The sequence below is a fragment of the Solanum stenotomum genome, unplaced genomic scaffold (genome assembly GCF_019186545.1).
Source record: "Solanum stenotomum isolate F172 unplaced genomic scaffold, ASM1918654v1 scaffold20702, whole genome shotgun sequence".
NCBI lineage: Eukaryota > Viridiplantae > Streptophyta > Magnoliopsida > Solanales > Solanaceae > Solanum > Solanum stenotomum.
The window spans coordinates 18991-37940 of record NW_026026170.1 but is presented as its reverse complement, the minus strand read 5'-3'; the positions used below and the strand labels follow the sequence as shown (position 1 = coordinate 37940).

The 18950-nt window shown below is 36.5% G+C and overlaps 1 pseudogene; it reads left to right on the top strand.

Annotated features, from left to right (window-relative positions):
* Positions 1 to 8198: 8198 nt before the first annotated feature.
* Positions 8199 to 8828, top strand: LOC125850913 (60S ribosomal protein L11-1-like; annotated as a pseudogene).
* The last annotated feature ends 10122 nt before the right edge of the window (positions 8829 to 18950 follow it).

Below are 18950 nucleotides of genomic sequence, written 5' to 3'. Positions count from 1 at the left end.
AAAACAATGAAACAATACAAGCTATCTATTTATATAAGCAAGCAAGAAAGTTCCTAGAATAACTAACTATTGCTACAGCTGGCACTTAATAAAACAAAATGTCTAACTAACTCTAATTCATAATTGAAATGTGAATAACTAACTCGACCATATATGACTACAGCTGTAGACTCAATACCCCCCTCAAGTTGAAGATGATGCAATCACTGCCAACTTGGATAAAACAGTAGAGTGCTTAACTCCAGTGAGTGCTTTAGTGAGGATATCAACCGACTATTGAGTGGTACCAACACGATGTAGAGTGATGAGTCCTTCTTGAAGTTTGGTTCGAACAAAATGACAATCTATCTCAATGTGTTTGGTGCGTTCATGGAAAACAGGATTTCTTGCAATGTGTAATGCAAATTGACTATCACAAAATACATGAAATGGACCAGTGGTGGAAACAGTTAGTTCAACAAACAACCTTTGCGGCCATACCAACTCACCAACTACCTTTCTAAGCGACCTATATTCTGCCTCAGCTGAAGACAAGGATTCAGTCTCATGTTTCTTGGATTTCCAACTCACAGTATTGTCACCAAGTAGAACCACATAGCTAGTAACAGACTTCCTAGAATCAGGTCAGGATGCCCAGCCTGAATCACAAAATGCTCTCACTGTGTAACCATCTGTATTGGACATGAAAATACCTAAGGTAGGATCTTGCTTCAGATATCTAGACATATGAAAAGTTGTATGTAGGTGAGGCTCTCTAGGTGCATGATGAATTGGCTTAAGTGTTGTACCCCATAGGCAATATCTAGCCTAGTGTTTGTGAGGAAGTTTAGCTTCCCTATTAGCTTTCTATAATAAGCAGGATCTGAAAGTAGAGGGCCTTCTTCAACTCTTAGTTTGATCAATGGATCAAGCGGTGATGAGAAATGTATGAAATGACTACAATTATATTTCTTGAGCAGATCTAGAGCAAACTTTCTTTGAGAGATAAGGATGTCATCCTCCTTATACAAGACCTCCAAGCCAAGAAAATAGTGCAACTTCCTCAAGTCTTTTATTTTAAAGGTCTCATGCAGGAAGGACTTCAGATTATTTATCTCTATGAGATTAGTACCAGTGAGAAGTATATCTATATAAGCATCTACAAAAACAATGGAAGAACCTGATTTTTTGTGAAATAAGGAGTAATCATTCATGGAGTGGGTGTAACCTCTAGAGTTGAGAGCATCAGTTAAGTTTGCATACCATTGTCTATTGGTCTGTTTAAGTCCATACAAAGACTTATTCAGTTTGCCTACAAGCCTAGAGGACCAGTATCTAACCCTTGTGGTATATTCATGTAAACTTCCTCTGGTAAGTCCCCATGAAAGAAGGCATTATTGACATCCAACTGGAAAATGTCCCAATGCTTCTTAGCTGCAGTGGCAAGCAAGGCTCTGACTGTTGTCATTTTTACAACTGGGAAAATGTTTCACTGTAGTCAACTCCAGCATGTTGAGTATAACCTTCACAACCAACCTGGCCTTCAGCCTTTCTATAGTACCATATGCCCTATGTTTGATCTTATACACCTATTTACATCCAATAGGTTTCTTTCCAGGTGATAGCGGAACTAGGTCTCATGTGTGATTCTTATGCAATGCATTAAACTCTTGTGTCATGGTTATCTACCAGGCAAAATTCATAGTTGCTTCTTCATAAGATGATGGTTCATAGTCATGAGAGATATTCATTACAAAAGACTGACTTGAAGGTGTCAAATCCTCAGGGGCAATGTGATTATTGTGTACAAAAGAAGCACAAAAGGAGAGTAAAGTGGGTTTGGGACAAGATGAATGTAGTCTTTTAGGTAAGATGGTGTCTTGTGAACTCTGGTGGACTTCCTAGGTACAGGGGCAACCTCAGTTGATGAAGGATGTACTGGACTAGAAGAGTCAACATAACTAGATGTCACAGGTGATACTGGTTGGTGAGCCCTTTGATCATATTGTTCAGGATTTGGATGAGGTGATACAAGATCACATTGTGCAGGATTAGGATGAGGTGATACATGATCAGGATATAATGAAAGAAAAGGAGGAACATCAGAATAGAAAAGTGGAGATGCAGGAAATAAAAAAGTGTCATTTGTCAAAGGAAAAGGAAATATTGTTTCATGAAACACCACATCCCCGAACACATGAATCTTTCTAGTAGTCAGACTTAGTACTTTGTATTTGTGTTACGAGGATATCCTATGAAGACATGAGGACTATTCTTAGGGTCAAATTTGTTTCTTTGTGTTTTAGGTATGGTAGGATAGCATAGGCAACCAAAACTTCTCATGTGGGAATATGGTGGTTTCACTTGGTGCAACACCTCAATAGGACATTTATTGTTCAAGGTATGTGAGTGGAGTCTGTTGATGATGTAGGTGGTTGTTAGAATGCATTCACCCCAATACTTCATTGGTAATTTGGACTGAAAGAGGAATGCTCTGACTGTTTCAAGGAGATACTTGTGTTTTCTTTCCCCTACGTCATTTTGTTGTGGTGTGTGTGCAAGTTTTCTATTGTATGATGCCTTTGGATTGAAAAAAAGAACTAGCTTCAGTGTTTGAGAATTCTAATCCATTATCTGATATGATTGTTTTTATTGAGGTGTGAAACAGGTTTTCAACCATAGAGATAAAAGACTTGACTACAGGTAAGGCATTGCTTTTACTGCTCAAGATATGAGTCTATGTGGCTTTAGTGTAATCATCTACCAAAGTGATGAAGTAACTAAAGTTATTATAGGTCTTGGTATGGTAGGGTCCTCATAGATCAATGTGTAACAGATCAAAGCATTGGCTGAATATGTGGTTCTTGTGGGAAAGGGTAGCCTGGATTGCCTAACTATGGGCAGATTGGACAAAAAAAAGGTTGTTTGGTTGAGAACTTTACTGGTATTGAAGTTAACCCTCTCATATTTATAAAGGGGACATGACCAAGTCTACCAAGTCTATAATGCCATAACATGTCTCCAACATTTGCATGAGATATAAGGAAAGTATGAGCTGAGATATAGTTTTTATTAGCAAAAATTGTATTTCTTACAACAAGATGAGTGAAACAAGAATCACTATCTTCAGTAGTAACAACATAGTTCTTTACATCATGACTAAAAGTAGTGACACATTGAAGATGTTTGCTCAAGGAACTGATGGAAATTAGATTTTACTTAAAGGTAGGTTTGAAAAGAAAATTAGACAATGTGATCTTAGGACTTAGCCTCACTTCTCCAATTTGTGTTGCATTGACTCTATAACCATTAGGCAATCTAACAAGCATTGGATATGGTATGGTGATGATTTTAGTTAAATTGGTTTTATCAAAGGTTATGTGATGGGTAGCCCCTGAGTCTAGGATCCAGGAATCAATTTTTGCTTTGAAGCATCCACATGAAATCTTATCAAAATCAACAGAAGAATTGCAAGCAATTACACTTGTAAAGTTGACAGCTCCATTATTGGACTGTGGCTCAGTAGATGCAGATCCATCCCTCATGTTTCCCCCCTTGAAATTGCTGCAACATTCAGACTAAATGGTGATATTGTTCTTGATAAGGCACTTGCAAGACCACTCTAAGTGCTAGATTCACCATTCTCACTGGAGTAAAGGGCTAGTAGTTCTCCATGAACATTTGTTGTGGTACCCTTTCCTTTATACCCTTTGTACTGAGAATTGGAGGAGTTGAAGTTTTTGTTTTGGTTGTATTGATTTCTCGGTGGGTAGTTATTGTAAGGCTGGTTATTAGGTCCTGTGTTGACATATGGCTTGTTGGGATACCCATGGATTTTGTAGCACTTGTCCTTTGTATGTCCTAGCTTCTTACAATGATTACAAAAGGGCCTTGCCCTTACACCACTGTTTGCATAGTTAGTTTGGAAACCTCGCACACCCAAAGGACCCTCAGAACTTCGTGAAGAGCCAGAACTGACATTTAGGGAAGAAGAAGATTCTGCAAAGAAGTGGTTGTTTGGCTTGAATTCTTTTTGCTTTTCTTCTTGGACCAAAATAGCAAATGCATGTCCTATAGAGGGCAATGTATTTATCATAAGCATGCTTCTTCGGATGATGGTATAAACCTCATTGAGACCCATGAGGAATTGAATGAGTCGTCTGTCCTGCTCAGCCTTAAATGCATTGTGTTTTTAGCACCACATGTGCAAGTGCAGCTACAAATACTTTTAGCACTTAGTGTGGTGAGTTCTTCCCAGAGCTTCTTCATCCTTGTGTAATAAGAGGTGATATCCAGAGTGCCTTGATTGAGGTCGTTAATTTCCTTTTGGATTTGATACAGCTTGTCCCCATTAGTTTGATCATATTAATCCTGTAATTCACTCCACAGCTCCAATGAATCAAACATGTACTCTACACTGTCTGCAATATCCTTGCTTAGAGAATTCAGAATCTAGGAGGTAACCATGGCGTCACATCGCTCCCATTGACGATAATCAGGAGACAGTGGGGTTGGTTTTATACATTCTCCATTGATGAACCCTAATTTGTTCTTCACTGAGAGTGAACACAACACACCCCTCTTCCATGATCGAAAACCAACACCATCGAATGGTACAGGAACCAGCACTGCACCTATGCTGTCAAAGGGGTTGATGTACAATAGGCTTCCAACACCGAAGGTGATGGGAGTCGGAACAGAGAACCCAACAACTTGATCCACAACTTCAACCATGGTGAGAATCGAAACAATTGTTGAATTGGAAATGAAATTGTAGATGGACAAGATGAGTAAAGATGAAAATGAGCAGATATGAAATTGAGCAAAGAAAACCCTTTATTACTTTGATACCATGTTAAATCCAACTCACTGAGCTTGGATTGATCCTCTCTAATGGTGAACACACGATGCTATTGATGACTAACACAAAAGGAATGAAGAAGAACTGCTTTTGTATTTCATAAACTGGGAGGATCAAAACAATGAAACAATACAAGCTATCTATTTATACAAGCAAGGGAGAAAGTTACAGAACAACTAACTACTGCTACAGCTGGCACTTAATAAGATAAAATGTCTAACTAACTCTAATTCATAACTGAAATGTGAATAGCTAACTCAAACATATATGACTGCAGCTGTAGTATCAATATATACAGTATTATATACAGAAATAATTATTAACATGTGAGGTCTCAGACAGAGAGAAAGAGTGTGTAAGAAATCTCCATATCTTTCCAAACATTGTATTCACTAACACCATAAATATGATATAATATAATACAATACGATGCATTATGAAACAATACATTGTATTCATTAAAATAATACAATATGATACAACATAATACGATACATTACAAAACAATATGCAACAATCATCCACACAATGTAAAGGGGTCCAAATTTGCTAGGCTTTGGGATATAAATCCTATTTAGTAAAAAAAAATACAGTTTCATATTGAAAGTCAAGAGGGGGGGGGGTGAATTAAAATTCCCTTCAGTCGACTTACTACTCTGGTCAGTCGACTCACCTGCACGTTAGTAAAACAGATATATAGAGATAGTAAAAGCAGTAAGCAAATGACACAGAGAGTTTATACTGGTTCGGAACACCGATGTGGTGCCTACTTCCAGTCCCCTTGGGTTACAAGGGTTTCCTTAAGAGCTTGTTGAGAACTTGGGTGTTACAGAATGTTACAATTAAGAGCCCCATCTGATATGCAAATCAGATCTTCTTCTTTGACACAACATCTACTTGTATAACCTACACTCAGATCTTTATTTCTCTTTTCTTTTTAATTGTTCACTCAAGTATTTTCAAAAGTTTTATGAAACACTACAAGAAAAATAGCTTCTAACGAAGGGAATTCTGGTCCTTAAAGGTCTATTTCCCGTCCTTAAAGGTCAGTAAGGACCAAACTAATCTGGTCGCCACCCGTCCTAATAGGCTTCTTCGCTAAAAGTCAATTGCGACGAGGCTTTTTAGCCGGTCCTAAAAGTGTTTTGCGACTACTAGAAAACTGGTCTCTAAAATTGTATTCAGGACCATTTTTCTGCTCCTATAAAGATTAACCAGGTTAGCTCTTTTGGTCCCAATATGCTTTTAGCGACCAATTTCTACTGGTCATAAAAAAATAGTCCCTATATTGCATTTTTTATGGACCATAAATATGGTGCCTAACTAAATGCATATTTTTTTTTGACCAATTCTTAAAAATAGTATCAATACATTATAGAAAATGAAATGCATATAAAAATATAGAAAGATAACTTTGCATATATTATAAAAAAATGTATTACATCCCAATCGACATAACCCATGACAAAAAAGTCATATTTGTTTACACAGTGCAAATCTAACAGCCCTAGCATGTATTGTGATGCTTTTCCTAAAACTCTTGGTAAATGATAATCAAATTTGTAGAGCATGTACGAGTTCTTTAAAACTTATATCTTCAAACATCCAAACCTGTATAAAACATAACATACATTAACCATAGAAAAATATGAAGATAAACCAAAAAATGATTAAATATTTTTTTACTCACCTGAGCAAAGAACTCTAAATTCTTCATGTATAGATTTTCACCACCAAGAACAACAAGTATTTTATCATCGAGCAAAAAGAGAGGTTCTACATTGAAACAGAGATGAGAGAACTGTGAGTGTAGAGAGTCCATGAGCATAACCAAATTTCATTAAACTAAAGAGAAGAAATTAAAATCCACTGCTCATATTAACAGTTATGGCAGTAAAGAGAAGATGGCTGATAGAATGAGTAATGAAGTGTGAAACTCATCCTTCCAATGGACAAAGTAGAGAGTTATGAACTTTATTTGACTTTTGGAAAATAATACATTAGATGTTCTCTTAGCCTCTATTTTTTGTTTCCCCACCCATGGAAACACATGGAACTGCTTGGGAAGCAAAACCATACAGGATATATCCATCTCAGTTCATGTCCACACATTTAAGAGATCCCCCCTTAATTCCAAGTTGATTGTATATCTAGGATATTCCAAACTATGCCAGAGTTCTTTTTCTTTACAACCATCAGCTTTTGCACACCTCAAATATTTTCAATGGATACCCGCAAACGATAGGTTTCAGGTAGCTATGTCTTTGTTTAGATCTGAACCTAAAAGGGTTCTCAATCTAATTCATTAACCACTAGCCATAACCTTTGGTTCTGTGAGGTTACTGCAGATTTCTTCTAAGAATATTATTTGTTCAACTTTCACACATTCCAATAATTCAAATACATCTACAATGCAACTTTAAACTTCAATAATGTGAGACTTCCCCCCATCAAACAAACTGTTTATCTATTACTTAAATATTTCCTTCAAACACTATATAATATGAAGAAGAAAAAAAACTCCCTCCAATGTCCAACCATATAATATGAAAGAAAATTTATGAGTATAAGATATGCAGACTAAAAGACTTAGCACCCTATAATTAATCAATTATAGTATCTTACCTTATCGATAAGCTCCCCTTGGAAACCACCAACAACCACCAAACTAACTCTAACATATATAGTGCTGATCTGCTATGAGAAATTTATTTTGAGACATTGATTCAGGGTACTTATGCACAAACAAGTATGTTAATTTCAGATTGGAAAAATTCAACAAATCATATAAATGAGATACAAAAAGCATTGCTAACTGTAGTGGGTATCAATGGCCTAAAAATATTTAGTACCTAGATTTGGAATAAATAACCTACACAGAGACGATGCAAAATGGACCACAAAATTCATCCCTCCTGTCCTTCGTCTAGGTCAGGTTCTAGAAGAATAAGAAAATAAAAGAGAACAATGTAGAAATCCCTAATACAAGGTTAAGACGTAGATCAACATGTGGTTAGTCCTAATAATTCATGCCTAATGATGCATAAGCTAGCGATAAAAGCACTGCTAGCTCGCTACAAGTCCATAACTGACCAATCTACCATTAATAGTCACACATCATTATCTGAATAGAGACGGTTTACTAGAAAGCAATTTGGGCAGGTATAAAACATTTTAACTATCCTATTATTACTATATAGAAACAGAAACGAAACCTATGAATGAGAAGTCAAGAAATGTCAATAGCGATGATGAAAGGAGTAAAAATGATGCAGTAAGAACAAAAATTACCACAGAGACTTGAAAGAGATGCCTCACCACAATCTAGAAAAAAAGAGAAATAGGAGAGTTAAAGTTGGGCAACCCCATGAGGGATATCAACGTCCAGAAGCTTGTCCTCAACATCTCCCTCGGTGAGAGTGGAGATCGACTCACTAGAGCAGCAAATGTCTTGGAGCAACTTAACAGCCAATCCCCTGTTTTCTCTAAGGCAAGGTACATTATGCAGTCCTTTGGAATCAGGCGTAATGAAAAGATAGCTTGATGTGTGACTGTTAGAGGGGAGAAAACTATGCAGCTTATTGAGAGGGGATTGAAAGTTAAGGAATACGAGTTGTTGAGAAAGAACTTCAGTGAGACCGGCTGCTTTGGGTTTGGTATTCAGGAGAACATTGATCTTGGAATTAAATATGATCCTTCAACTGGTATTTATGGAATGGATTTCTATGTTGTATTGGAGCATCCTGGCTACCGTGTTGCCCGTCGTCGCAGTTGCAAGTCTCGAGTAGGGATTCAACACAGGTTCACTAAAGAGGATTTAATGAAGTGGTTCCAGGTCAAACATGAAGGTGTTATCCTTAACAAGTCCTCAAACATTCAGTGATAAGCTGAGTGCCAACTTTTGGATCTACTTGTAACCTGGCAAGTTTATTTTTATGTATTTTTGTAGACAGCCATCGATATTACTATGAAAGGAATGTTTTGGAGAGATTCTGGCTGGCAAATCAGTAAGTTTTACATCTCATTTTGGCAATCAGATGAAGTCAAATCTTTGTTATGGTAAAAAAAAAAGTTGGAATTCTTTTTAAGCTTGACACAAAATTAATTAAATCGATAAATTTTTCATTAAACACTACAAAAAATGAAACAAAAATTTCACATGGTTGTATTTCATTGTTAGAAATAATGATCAAATGTAACATGTAAAATTAAAGCTATAGTAGGAAAAGATATCAGGGAAGTGGCGTGTACTAAGGGATACAAGCTTCACACAATAGACTTGTGTAAGATTCTATAAGTTTTGATATATTTCCTTCAAACCTCCTTTGAAGCTCAAGTGCATTGTTAACCATGAATTACAAAGCTATTAGAGCTCACTAACAAGCTTCGAGATCACATCATTTTAATTTATAACAAATTACGACGTCTGAAACATTAAGAGAATGCAGATAATTGTTGAAACGACATGATAATAACATAAACATTTATAACTTGGTTACTACTTCTCACATGTATTACATTTACCTCTCTATTAATATGATAAAACTCTATAACTTTATCTTACAAGCGAGAAATGCTTACATGAAAATACTCTTAAAAGAATAATGATTCTTGAGTAAGATGTTGAATCCAACCAAAGAGACACGAGTTGTATCCCTAAAAATAGAAAGAAAAAAAATAAAACTTCACATGAAAGTAAGATACATATATAATATTCTTCCATTAAAGTTTATATATGGTATCAAGTTCCACATATCCATAGACAAAGCAAGGAATTATACTATGTTAATGGATAAACATTCAATAACATTCAAATAAACAAATATAACATTCTGAAAATCATTCAAAGAGCAATAATGCATGCTGAAAGTGTTTATTTTTAATGACAACATAGAGAGGAACCTGAAGGTCAAAGAGGACATATAAGATCTAACTTTAGCCAAAGTGAAGAATACCATTGTGAACTATATTTAGAACCTAGTCTTATTTTTACTACTAAACAGAAAATGGTAAAAATACTATCCAACAAATACATTTGATTCCCTTTTCATATTTATGGGGTCTCCCTAATATAAGCTAATCATAAATGTCTTCTTTAAAATTTGAGCTGAAAGCCAAAGGTTTGCACAAGAATGTTTAACTTTATGTCAGGAATTTGATATTCAAACTATCATGGTCTCAATGTTAAATCCAGAATCATGTACAAGTTTTAGGCACTTAGCAAGCTTTGAGGTGAGAAGTAGACAACATAACTTGACAATAAAGAATATCCCAAAAGAAAACATTCAGTCTGTATGCTAAAATACAAGCACTTATGTTTCAAAATGAGGACATTCAAGAAAAAAGAAAAGAAACATAACTTCTCAAGTTCAACAGTCAGAAATCCAAAATCAAAAAATGAGAAATGGAAAAAATAAGATTAATATAACAGAAAAAGAAGCAAGAAATGATGAAGCCCAAAATTGTTACCTTAACTGCTAGGATGAGATAAGGCAGGGCTTGCTACTAGAGTAAAATCATAGCAAAACTGTCGTACTGGAACCGAATAAAAAAATCATATATTCAAAAAAAAATTCAACAATTGCAATGTAAATATAAGAAAATCACACTAGTGTATTGAATCTACATTAAAAAATAGCAGTACATTGCTCCATTGACGATGACCCCAAACATAATTAAAAATACCAGTGAATCAGATTTCTAGGAATATTCATACCAAAATTTATATTCTCACTCACAACAAACGAATCTGGTTTTTCAAAATGTATTAAAACACTTACCACCATGATTTCTTCCTTAGATACCAGAAACGATTTCACTGTAAACGAAGAATGGGCTTGGTGAGTGACATTCCAATTCTTGAGAAATAGAAAGAGGACAAAGAGAAGAGCTTGCAAAATAAACCAAAATTTCATACTGGCAAACAAATAGCATACAAAAAAAGAACAAAATCATAGAATTGGACCTTTGTAAGTACCTGTAGATGGGTTCTTTGTGGGTCGAGCCCTAATGAGAATAATCTGCTACTAGAATGACAAATCCACCAAACATTGGGCAATGCCAACGAGATCATCAAGCCGGCTGAGTAGTCTAGTTCTCAAGTTTCATGGGTTTGAGAAGGCTAAGTCTGAAGCTTAGGGTTTGGGATATAATAGATTGGGGATCTTAGTTGAGAGAGATGAAAGAATACTTTTTTTTACCTTACTGAATTTTATTGTGTTTTAAATTTTCTTTACTATTTTATTTAAAGAGGAAAGTGGAGTGGTGCTGATCTGTCAAATTATTAAGATCATTAGGGACTAGATAATGATTATTTTATGGACTAGATTTCCTCCCTTCGCTAACATAACAACTAAAATTCAGATATAGGGACCAAAAATAAATATCGTCTCTAAATATATGCTTTTAGAGACCAAATTCTTAACTCATCCCAAAATGTTGGTCCTTAAAAGGCCTTTTTCTTGTAGTGAAAGATAAAAGAAGATTACAATATAAGTTCAAGTGAAGTGTGTGCTTCACAACTATGGCTAAGAGAGGTTTATATAGCTTTGGAGGACTTTGCTCTTTTACGGAAACCCAAGGGAGTTTGAATCAAGGATCTTTGATTGAGTCCTTGATTTTATTTTGATTGATTTGCTGAGTCATGTCCATATAAAATATGTGCATAAGCAAATCGATTTCACTTGTGGTCTCGAATCTTGGTTGATCTTGTTATCTTGAATGCATCCCTTGATTTCGATTTCTTCTTTTGTAGTCTTGGATGTTGGTTGATCTTTGTTATCTTGAATGTATCCCTTGACTGATGGAGTTTTGTATCTTCTGTTGATTTCCTTCATCCTAGACAAATGCTAGAATTAATGCTTGGTCTTGGATATTTATTGATTGATATGCTCATTGAATGCTGGAATCTTGATTTATTTGTTTTCCGTTTGTGTCTCGTACAACACATGACTTTCTCTCTTGATGTAGTGTTTTTTGACTTCTTTCCTTTTCGATTTCTTTGCCTTGATTGATGATTTTGGCTATCTTGAATATATTCTGCATCCCTCCCTTGATTGATGAACATATTTTCTCCTTCTTTAGGTGTTATATTCTTGGCTCATTTTTTTCCTTCTTTGCCTGCAACAAGTCACAAGTCGGTTAACTGTTTCATTATTAAAATTATCCGATTCTATCAGACTAACAATCTCCCCTTTTTTGATAATGACAACTAATTCACTATTTGTACAGACTTAAAGAGATAGTGAAACTTCCCTGATATATTTTGTAGCTCCCTCTGTCTTTAAGATATATTGCTCCCCCTGACTTGATTGCTTCCTGTTAAAGAGACTTGAGACTATTCTACCCCTTTGGCATAATCAAAAGAAAGAGCAAGAGAGAAAATAACAGAATCAACAGGTTTAAAAATAAACATTTTCAAAAATATCTCGAATAAAATGATGCTTAATAACAATATGCTTAGCCCTAGAAAGATGCACATTATATTTAGATAAGCACTAGTATTATCGCAAAAAGTAGGAACAAATTCATAAGAAAGATCATAATCAAGCAATTGATGCATCATCCATAATAATTTGGTACCACAGCTTCCAACAACTAGATAATTGGACTCTGTAGTAGATAGTGCAACTGAAGTTTGCTTCTTACTGTTCTAGGAGATTAAGGATTGTTCTAAAATTTGTCACGTTCCACTGGTACTTTTTTGGTCATTTTTATCACTTGCAAAGTCAGCATCTAAATATCCAATTAAATCAAAATGAGATGAGTGAGGGTACCATAATTCCAGTTATGTAGTTTTGATAAGATGACAAATGTTCCGTTTGATGACTGTCTTGCTACCGGAGCAAAAGTTTCATCGTAATCAATACCTTCCTGTTGCGAGTATCCTTGAACAACCAATCGTGCTTTGTTACGAATGACTTTTCCATCTTCATTTAGCTTATTTCGAAAGATCCACTTGGTTCCAATTATGGAACAATTTTTTGGTCTTTCAGAGAAAATCCATACTCGGTTTCTTTCAAACTGATAAAGTTCTTCTTTTATTTCTTATTTCCAATATTTTTCTTCCATCGCTTCATTTATACGTTTAGGTTTAATTTGAGAGACGGGTGTTACGGATGGTTATTTTCTCACTAAAGCTTTGGTCTGTATTGAGTCGGTTGGCTTGTCCATGATGAAGTCATTTGGATAATTTAGCGGTGTGTCTCCATTCTCTGGGAATACCTGTCTTTCCAGCTGAACTTGTCAACTCTAGTTCTGGAATATTTGAGAGGTTCTCAATGTTCACTGTAGAAGTAGTTTCATCATCTATAGACTCTACTTCCTGCATCCCTGGGTTAGTATCATAAAAAACAACAAGAACAGATTCCTCAACACTTAAAGTTCTTTTATTAAAAATTTGAAATGCACGACTGACGAGTGCATAATCTAATAATATACCTTTATCATTTCTTGGATCAAACTTACCCAGATTTATCTTACCATTATTGTGAATGAGACATTTGCATCCGAAAAGGTGAAAATAACTTATATGGCTTCTTACCACTCCATAGCTCATATGAAGTTAAAATAGGTCAGATGAGGCATCTGTTCAAAATATGGCAGGCAATGCTTACTGCTTCAACCCATAAATGATCAGGGAGATTTTGATCAAGAAGCATGGTTCTGGTGATGTCTTGTAACGAATGATTTTTCCATTCTACCACACCATTTTGCTGAGGTGATCTAGGACATGAGAAATTTTGGGTGAATCCATTTTTATCACAGAATTCCTCAAATGCTTTATTCTAAAATTCTCCTCCATGATTGCTGATTAGTCCACAATTTGGACTCATTTAGGGCTATATTTTGATAGAATTAGTGTCCTCAAATGCATATTTTGTCTCAATATCAGATGAAAATCCTTAAGTTTCAGGTATTTAGAGTTTGAGGTAAAGCATGGACACCACTTGGCAAGAAAGAACAAGGCGGCTGAAAAAATGAAGAAATGAAGGCCTGAAACTCGCCGAGCCCAATTGGCGAGTCACTAATTAGCCCGAAGATCGTCTTTTCTTCCAGTGTGCTGAACCTTGAAGGAAAAGGTCAAGTTGGTGATGAAATGGAGTAGTCGGTGTGTCGCCGAGTAGTTCCGCGAAGCAGTACCATATCTTCCAATGACTAAAAACGTGAAGAGGCTGAAGGATAAAATAGGAAGGCGATGATATTGACCAAACGGAGGATCGCTGAGTGTATCGGCGATCCCGACTAACTTCGTCGAAGGGTCCTCTGCAACACAAATTTTCAAACACTATAAATACTTGTTTAAATTTCTTGCTTAATATCATATCACTATTATTATTCGAACTTTTTATAGTTTTTAGAGAGTTTAAGTTTTAGAGGGTTTTGGAGACTTTGTTTTAAGATCTTGAAGATTCAAAGGGTTTCAACTCCAAGAAATTGGACGTGGGTCTCGAAGATTCTTCACTCTTGACGTGTTTTAAGACTTAATCCTTCATACCCAGTTGATGGAAACTGATGTTGGTATAATTTTTTATCTTTTTTACATGTCTGGCTAAAACCCCAATTCTTGGGGTGTGATTTTGTGAATATGGGTTAGATTATATGTTGGGTCATGCTTGTTGATGGTTTATTTGTTGTTTAGATATGATTTTGTTTAGTAGTTATGTATGAACTTAATGGAATTGTAGTTGCAAATACGATTTCATCTTAGTATTTTTGGCTTGCTCGATAGAGAGGTCGTAAAACTAGGACTACTAAATTGATAGCCGGTGGTATTGGGTCGATATGGTTTCAGCTCGAGAGAGTGAATCCTAGTCCTTCCATCACACATTCAACTCAAGATAGTGAATGAGCTAAGACGGAGGCTGTGCTTAATGCGGCAACTTGGTGTTCGAGAGAAATCGAGTTGATTCGGGGTAAGTTTCTCGAGTGAGAATTTACCCCCACTGTAGTCTAGCCTAGTCACAAATACTCAACAATTTACTATCAAAAGCATGTACCCGATAATTTAGTCTATCCCGTATTCCTATCACATCCCAAGAATCCCGTCTCTCTATCTTGCTTTCGTATATTTTTGCTGTTTATAGTTGTTAATTAATACAAAACCCTCCATTGATAATTGACGTTTGTGTCACCCCTTTAGATTTAATATGTTTATATTCGATAATGTTTATAGCTATGACTAATTAGAACTTAATTTTATTTTTCTATTAATTCTCAAAACCATTTCCTTGGGACTCGACCCCAACCCTTGGTTGGGTTACTTTACTATTGTACGATCGTAGACACTTGAATTGGAAGTTGTGTCTTGATTACGCAAACATCAAAATGGCGTCGCTGCCGGGGAGTGGTGTTATTTGAGAATTTTTAGTTAAGTAAATTTTTTGTTTTTCTTAGTTGTAGTTCTAGTTACCTAATTTCTAGTTTTGTTTTATCTGTTTGTGTAACTATTTCAGGAAAAATGAGTGAGAATGAAAGTTATGGGTATCAAACGAATCACCCCCTTTTGAAATTGTTGAACCTTAGGGACAATCTCCTGACATTCAAGCAAGTAGGGGGTGAAACCATCCAACAGATGTGGCTGAAATTTTAGGCAGTGCTATACCCATGCCCAAATCATTGAAGGTCTGATAAAGTGTTGCTAGAGTGCTTCTATAGGGGTCTTGGACCCGAAAATAGAAGTACCGCTGACCAACTTTTTGAGGTTTGTTTGCTACAACAACCCTACGAAGTAGTAGCCAAACTCCTCGACGGCATGGTTAAGAACAACGAGGAAACTAAGAGAAAACAAGAATGGGCTACAATGTTAACTCAGCTGAATTTCTGAATGAAGAAAGTCACGAAATTGAAAGAGCAGTCCACGAAAAAGGACAAGCACTTCCCCATTTGAAAGTGTAAAGAGGGGAAGAGGCAGGAAGATGGGCAAAATGAAGAAGTCCTCTCAGTCATTCAACACAAGATTGAGGAACACGACAAAGTGTTAAATGAGATAAACGAGAATATCGAAATGATGAATGAGACGACTACCTCAAATTCCATGATTATTCAGCTACAGGACGCCCAGATAAATTAATTGAGATCAAGTCACTTTCACAGCATAATGAGGAGTCGCCTAGTGATACCATGGTCAACTCCGAAGATGAGAACAAGGTGTTGAATTGCGTCGTGCCACAACGTTAACTAAGGTGCTGTTTGGGAGGCAACCCAAAACCCTTTTTGCTTTTATTTATGTTCTGGTAAAATAATGGTGTGTTGTTTGTACAGGTTGAAGTATAGAAGGTGTTCGAAAAGTGCAAAGTTGCAAGAAACAAGTCCAGTTGGCTAATCCTCCTTTTGACTCAACACATATTAAAATCAAAGTCTGTAAAACTCGATGAGCCCAAGAAATTATTGGCGAGTCGCCGACCATGTCGGTGACCCTGACGTGGACCACCGTTTGGACACCACATTAGCTGGAGGTCCTGCAAAACTCGGTGAAACGCCGAGTGGTTCGGCGATCATGACTAATGTCGCCGAATGGGCAAAAAATGGACGGTTTTTCGCGCCACAGGTTTAAAAATTCTAATTCATTCACTTTTCCTCACTTGTTATCTTTCCAAACTCACACGTGTACGTTATTCTCTATATTTTGCGCTATCTCAAGGTGTTAGTTATCGATCTGTGCTCAGAACTAGTATTACATTACCGCCTAGCTTCTCAATATCAATTTAGTCCGCATACAAGGTTGGTTTTTCAAAACCCCGAGTTTATTTTTGATAAATTTGTACTCTTTTGCAATGATCTTATCTTGTTGAATTTTGTTGGGCCTCTCTGGTAAGATTGGATTGCTTAGTTGCCTATTTCTATTCATTAATCTTGCCTGTTTTGCCTAGCATATTAAAATCCCATTTTCTAGTGCGTTAAGTTGAGTTAATTCGCGATTGGTAATACTTGTTTGCTATGGGTCTTATTCGAATTTGTGTTGTATGTGCTTAAATTGTGTTTTCGAGAGTTGCGGGGCTGATTTCGAGAAGTTGGGTTGAAAATGGGCACACCGAGTCATTTGGCGAGCTGGGTCGAGCTCACCGAATTACTCAGTGATTCGCCTAATTGCCCCACCTCACCTTTGCTATTATGTTGTATGTTTTGTTGGTTTCTGAACCTTTTAGCGAGAAGCATGAGGACGCTAAAAGCACTCAGCGAATTGCTGAAAGTCTTCTTGTTCGCCTTTTGTCTGCACCCCTTGAATCCCTACTGCACTAAAACCTTCGGCGGACAACCCCTTGCTCGCCAAAAGTATTCGATGACTCGTCAAAAGGATTGGCAAGTCTGCCTGCAGATGATTGTCCTTGTTTTGTTAGTTGAATATTTTCTAACTTTACCTCGAAGCTTTGCAAACATGGCTAGACCTAAAGTTGCGGGGAGAATCATGCCACCCCAATTGATATGAGCATGGGATTTCCAACTAGAGAGCGGAAGGTCGAATCCTCCCAAGAAGGAAAAGCAAGAACATCCCCCTGGAAACAAAGGAAAAGGCAAAAAGCTCAGTGTTAATAGGAAGACTAACCCACGAGATCACTCTATCCCTTCATGGGCCCGAGGACTCTACACAACTGTCCATTTCTTTTTGGCAGCTACAGACTTGGACAATCTCAGTAAGTCCGACACTGCCAGATCTTCTGAGGTTACTCCGGGCACTGATGCCCAAGTACATACTGCTGCACCGGGCACTGAGGCCTAAATAGATAGAGAGACTGCATAGACAGTATCCTTTCTTTACCTCCCTCTCTGTCTTACTTTTGCTCACTTTTTGGATACTTTAATTCATTTGAATTTGAGGACAAATGATTTTTGTTTGTGGTGGGGTGAGGCCCACCTTTATGCATATTTATTTTGTTTATATATTTGGGTTGGAATTTATAATTGTGTTAATACTGCGTTTTAATGGATGTTTGAGCTTGTGGCTTCGCATTTTAAATTGCAAAATGATTTTGACCCTTTCGAAAAATTTCGCCACCTCTTGTATGTGTTGAATGTGGTTGTTCTCTTGCAAATTTGAGTATCGGTTTTGATCAATAACGATGACTCAATTAGTGCTCATAATCGAACAAACATAAATGTGCGGCTACGATGAGACCAAGTGAAGTTACATAGACAATATGTGAACTCTTTGCATCTCGTTGTGACTAGCCAATTATTAAATCGAGTCTCTTGTGATGATTGTTGCACACTAGCGAAAGTGTTATGTCTTGTTTGGCTTTAGTGTTGATGCCTTGTGTGATGAGTTTACTGTGAACCGTGCATGATAACACTTAGAATTTGCCCCATTGGTCCGGTCGACTAAGTAAGGTTATATCTTGATATGATCTTAGGCAAATTCTAAGAGTGCGAGCCAATTTGACATATACCTCTTTTGTGGCCTACCTTGTGAGTGTGTGAACCTCTTTTGAACACCCCATGAGCCTTACCTTTCTTTGGATGAAACTTGATTAAAAACAAGACCTTTCTTAATCCACTACCTATAATCCTCTTGATTTGTGGTTGATTGAATAGCTAACTTAGGCCAAAATCCTAAGTTGAAGGTGTGGTGAAAAGATAAGGGCAAGTCTAGAAGTGTTAGAAAAGTTCTCTTACCCATGGTGTTGAGAAAAATGGAATCCCTCCATACAAAAAAAAAATAGAAGAAAAGAATGAAAAAGAAAAAGAAAAAAAAAGGTTATGGAATAAAGTTATGAAGATCCAAAAAAGAATGGGGTTCCAAACATTCCATGGAAGTGAATAATGGGATGACTTATGAGCACTAAAGAAAATGATGAAGGAAGAGGAAAGAAAGTGTCGTGAGTTCCACATTTCATGAGGATGAAAGTCATTGAGCCTAAATGACCATATCTTTGCACTCAGCCCCATTACAAGCCTTGAAAAGACCTTTTTTTTTTAATCTTGAGTGAGCTGAAACAATTATTGATTGAAAAATACGGACAAACCTATGGGTGAAAGCATGCATTGTTTTTTTCTTTGTGAGAGGGAACATTGCATTTGGTTCCGAAACTTTAAATGATTAAACCATTGTGTGAATATGGAATCATTCTTCGTGTGAGGGCATTTGAACACTTTACTTGAGCTTGAACTTACA